Source organism: Pteropus medius, unplaced genomic scaffold (assembly GCF_902729225.1).
Source record: "Pteropus medius unplaced genomic scaffold, Ma_sr-lr_union100, whole genome shotgun sequence".
NCBI classification, from domain to species: Eukaryota; Metazoa; Chordata; class Mammalia; order Chiroptera; family Pteropodidae; genus Pteropus; species Pteropus medius.
Window position 1 is genome coordinate 1,375,038 of NW_024344378.1, and position 5,603 is coordinate 1,380,640.

Genomic DNA, 5,603 nt, shown 5'->3' on the forward strand with positions numbered 1-5,603 from the left:
GACGCAGGGCATTTTTCCAAAGTGAACAGGAAACGTTTATCCAGCTCCGCTCCACGCCTTTCGGTCCTGGAAACAATTACTGCACACAATCCACGTTGTGAATTCCGCTAGGGAAACACCCGAGCCCCTGAGGCCTCCTGGTCAGCGGTGACTTACGCAGAGCAGCTTGGACGTTCAAAATAAACATGTCCATGAGGTCTGAGCAGAGCTGTGGGCGAGGGGCACCGTGCACCCCAAAGAAGTGGCCGTCACTTGTGAGGAGATGGTTTGGGGCTTGCGGAGGCCGAAGGTGCCTCAGAGGCGGTGTTCTTTGCGTTTTGCTCATCTGCAGTGTCATGGAAGATAAAATAATGGGACAGTCTATGGCCACGCCCCCCTGAACAAGCCCAATCCCGTCTGACCTCGGAGCTCAGCAGGGTCGGGCCTGGTTAGTACTTGGATGGGAGACCACCTAGGAAGACCAGGTGCTGTAGGCGTAAAAATTAAAAAATAAGGGACCGTAAGCTGACAAGGTCCTTGCAATCTGTGTGGTCAACCAAGGGTTGCCTCGCCTAAAAAAAATAAAAATAAAAATATAATAATAACAATAATGAGAGAGTAGAAGAGTTTCTGGAGGTTGTAAGCCTTTGGTGGACGGAGATGTCCACACCTCGTCTCACAGAAGAAGGGCCGGTATCTCAGCTGAGACGCAGCGATCGAGGGTTGTCGCTGCTCCTGGGGTTATTCCGAGCCCAGCACACTCGGTGACCAGCTAGTCTGTCGGAAGTGACAGGAGACAAACAATAACTAATTACACAAGTAAACAAGCAATAGGGGGTCAGAAGTCTGTGCTAGAAAGTGACCGTGGGCTCAGGAGAGGCCTCTACAGGCACGTGACGATGACGGGGGCAGGTGCCAGTGAGGATGAGTCAGCTAGGCAGAGACCAGAGCTCTCCGGCCAGACGGGAAAATCACGGGAAACGCCACAGAGGAAGAAGGAGCACGAAGCGTTTCAAGGTGGCTCCACTCGCTCCGTGTCCTGCTCCTTCTGTAAAACCGCCTGAGAGGCGGTGCGCCCGTCCCTGTTCATTTAGGCCGTGGTCGTCGGCCCTCACGGAAGTTACGAACGGCGCGGCTCTCCCTGCTCTTTGTCCCCGAGGATGGCGTTGGCCCACAGCCCGTTGCCTGACACGCCTGGAGCCCAGCACCCGTTGGGGAGAGGGATCGCCCCATCTCAGAATGGCGACGTGGCTGTCACCTGCGGTATGTGGCGGCAGGTTTTATCACAGGCCTTGGTCCATCCGGCTGCTATGACAAAGGCCCACGGACGCGGCTGGCACACAAGGAAACTGCATTTGCCACGGTCCGGAGGCCGGGAGGCTGGGGAGGACCCGCGTCCAGGGCCCCACAGCCGCTTCTCGTCATGTCCTCACGGGTGTTGTTACCAGACCAACATCCCTCTGCACGACAGAACTCAAAACATCGGGGCTTGGAGTGAGGAGAGGGTTATCGATGGAGAAGGCACCAAGCGGGAAGATGGCGATCAGAGATGCCTCCGATCCGTCCTGCTCGCAGGACTAGCTTGGGGTTCTTAAGGGTCAGAACCTGGACGGTTTTGACGTTCAAGTTCGGGTCCTATCCGGTCCTTTGGTTCCGGGGGCGGCTGGAGGCCAACGTTCTCTCTTCCGCACGCACTCCGTCTGTCGTCTCTGAAAAGCAACTCGGCGTCTTGGGAAACAGGAGACCATCGTGAGCCGGCTCCACGGTGACAACGTGGGCCCGAGAGGGGATTCGTCTGTTGAGGTGGACCAGGGTGCCCCGTGGCTAGCTGGGCCAGAATTTAGGATCAGAGCCCAGCGGCCGTCTGCTGCTGAGGCATCCGCGCGCTCTGCACGTGGACCGGAGCCAGGGATGACACCCGCAGCCACCGCAAGGGGTTCCCTGGCTCATCGCCACCACAGGCGCCCCCACCGCGGCACTGACACCTGTCCCGTCCAGTCAGACCTGCACGAGGTGGACACCCGCGTCAGCTAGCCCCGCCTGACCAGATCTGAAGTCCTCGTTTGCATAAATTAACCTGATCAAAGCTTGGACGGAAAACTTTCTGTATGAAAGACGGTCTCGGGGGAGCACACTATCCGTGTCCCCTGGAGGCTGCAGCTCCCCAGTTTGCAAACTATCTGATTGAATAAATCTCTCCTGTTTTTCCAGTACCTTTCAGGGAATTTTTGTTGACACGGGCAGAGAGCAGAGAGCGAAGCAAGCCCTCTTGTGACTCATGAGGCACGAACTTGAGGACCCCACCCCATGACCTCAGTGAACCCTAACTACACCCCAAAGCCCCACCTCCAAAACACTATCGCATCGGGGGTAGGGTTTCAACATACAATTTGGGGGACAGAAACGTTCTGCCCATAACATCCTTACTATTTGCAGAGTCCACGTGTGCGACTTCGCCTACCTGTATATATGAAGGACAAAGTTTAATTTTTATTTTTAAATATTAAGTTTATTTCATCAATAAATATATGGCTACTTTCTAATGAAAAAAAAGAAATTCATGTAGTAAATGTTTATTAGGAAACTAAGATCTAACACTGTTTGTTTAAAAGGCAGAAAGTATGCTCTTGTATTTTTGGGGTTCTTGTCCCGGGTCTGTATTTGAGTAGAAATCTATTCCTGAGCCATTTAGAAGAAGTTAAAACTGATGCCAAAGCGCTTCCTGTTTCCTGCCTTTTGAATGAGACGGAGCCGATCTTAAATTTAGCCCACCGTACATCCAGACCTTGGCTACGTGTCTCGACTCGCGAGTGTTTAATATATATAATACATGCATTATATTAATTTTTTTCTTTTTTCTTTTCTTTTATTTTTATTTATTTTTTTAAAAATTTGGGGTTTTTTCGTTTGCTTGTTTGTTTTATATTGATTTTAGGTGCAGCCATCTCTTTAGCTACTTGAGACCACAGAACAGTTTAGAGAGAATCAAAAGTCCTTTCGCCTTTTTCGATGGATTTTATTATTTCAGGCATTAAATGCATAGCTATTGTGGCAATTATTAGAAAAATCATTATGCATGATTTGTATTAAAATTCACTTTCATAAATGAATTTTTGTTAAAAATCATTCCATATATGAATTAAGTTATTTGAAATATTTTATCGTCGGGAATCTTAAAAACATATTGTTTTACACATGCCTTTAATTTCCTGATGGAGCTTTGCAAATTCACATCATCGATTAAGACTTAATCCTAAATCCAGGAGTGAATGATAACTAGAATTTGGTTGTTACATGAGCACGTAAGTAAAGGAACTCTGATATATGTGTATGAGTGTGTGTAGTCTTTTCTAAATAGCTTTTTTGTTACGTTTAACTTGAGGGGAACTGAATGGCTATCCATAATACATGAAACGACCGCTTCGATTTTGAACACAGTTCAGCAGTTTTTCAAACTCTGACAGATAAAAGCCAAATTGCCAGGGACGTCACGACAAACAAGCTGAGAGGAGTGGCGTCTTGATGGGAGTCGTGACGCTTGTCGTCAGCGTGGGAGATTCTCCCCATCTCCTCGGCACAGGGAGCATTGTGGACACGAGACACGACCTCACTGTAAGTGTCCATCTGCCGCGGGACGACACAGGCAGGGATTCCGAGGGACCTGCTCCCTCCCTCCTGTAACGACAGCGTCTCCCCGAAAAGACACCAGGGTGGGGAGGGGGACGTGGCACTTGCACGTGGGTAGTTACAGTCACCGTGTCTCAGTTTCCTTGGCTCGTAGGCAAAGGAGCTAGATTTTGGGGTCTTTGGACAACAAAATCACTTTGTCCAGCCAGGAGCCAGCATTGGAGACGGAGAGAGATGCTCAGTCCGAGATCCAGGCACAGCAGGTGGTCTCTGAGTCCACACCTGGGACACCTGCCGACAGGAAGGAGGCGGAGGGTTTTTGGAAGAGCAGAAGAGAACACCACATGGTTGCCCCAGCGCTCCGAGGAGGCTGGAGAAAGGGGCGTCTGTGCCAGATGAGCAGAGGACTCGAAGGAGGCCGTGGGCTGCCCCCCACGGCCAAGGCCGAGGCGCAGCCGGCTGACGGGCATCCATGGGCACCTGGGCCTGGAGCACGCTGCCCAGGAGTTCCGCCTCGCCTGTCTCCTTCCTCGTTTTAGAATGCAAACCCCTTCTACTAAAAAGAGCACCTCTTCCATCCTGAGAATACATTTATCAATTTTCCCCATTATTTCCTGAACGATGCACGTGTCACCGGCTGCCTTCCCGGTCAAGTGGGACACGGCGAGCACCGCCTCCGGTTCCTCGGAGCACGCTCACTCCCCAGGAGGCTCGTGGGGTCAGCCCTGGTTCGAACACGCTCCGATGTTCCATGCCCTGCTCCGTGTGACGGTTATCCACCCCATCCTTGCCACGACACCCTCTAGAAGGGGGCTCTCTCCTGGTGACACTCGGGAGGGGCCCCTGGCAGGAGGGTCACTAGCGGGAGTGTCTTCCCTCGGCTCGACGTCTCGGGCTGCGTGGCAACACAGAGAGAACTCACTGTGTGCTGGGTCTTCGGTACACAAAATCGCAGGCAAGAGGGCAAAGTCACTAGGATGACCTCAGAGCAAAGCAGGGGGAGGCGATGGCACGTGTTTTGGTGTGATCGATCCTTTCTTTGTCCTTGTCTCGTCTATTGATAAGCCCATAGAAGACATCTTTCACTTGCGTCTTGGGGTTTTTGATGTCTAGCACTTCCTTTGGGTTTTTTTCCTGGCATTTCCATCTCTCTGTTTACGTCACTCACCTGTTCTCACGCAGTGTCTGCTTTTCCTGTTAGAACCCTTCGCGTATTTGTCCTTGTTTTAAATTTCCCGCTCTGTTAATTCTAACACCTCTGCCGTATCCGGGTCCGGTTCTGGTGTTTGCTCATACGTTTGGTCATTTAGCATATCTTGTAATTTTCTGTTGAAAGCTGGTCATGATGGACTGGGTAGAAGGAACTGGGTACTCTTCCCGTGAATTTCTACTCAGGTACGTTGTGAAATGCTGTATCCACCTGTCTGCTTCTACAATGGTTTGCCCTGTGACCTCAATTCTTTGCTGAATCTAAGAAGAGTTGTTGGTTTTCAATTTGTTTAGCTTTTTTCTTTCTTTGTCGTGAGGGTGATGACTTCTGAGTTCCTAACATGCTGGACCAGGAGCTGGAAGTCAGTGTGACTGATCCTTTATCAAGACTCCATGGTGACTCCTTAAACAGGGGTTATTTATAAAAGGCATAAAATAGCTAATAAGGACACATTTTGGTAGAGAGATGAAAAGAGACAAGGCCGGTTTTTTATGACTCTATTATGAAATTATGCACTCCTGGAGGACAAAGTGAACATCTTATCGCAAAATCATAGTGCTTTGCCTGGCACGTAATGTCACCGGGGACGGTGAGTATTAGCGCCATTCTCATCGGCCGGCACACAATGGGTTTCTTGAAGTAGGAAAAAAAAAAATGAATGGACTCTATTATGTAAGGCACGCTGCCCAGATTTTCTTTCTTTGCTCTAGAAAATAGAACTTGAGGATGTGGGCTTACATTTGTACAGTTAGCTGAAGTTAATTATAAGAAATATCCCTTCTGAGAT

The 5,603-nt window shown here is 50.0% G+C and overlaps 1 pseudogene; it reads left to right on the top strand.

Annotated features, from left to right (window-relative positions):
* Positions 1-358: 358 nt before the first annotated feature.
* Positions 359-476, top strand: LOC120610061 (uncharacterized; annotated as a pseudogene).
* The last annotated feature ends 5,127 nt before the right edge of the window (positions 477-5,603 follow it).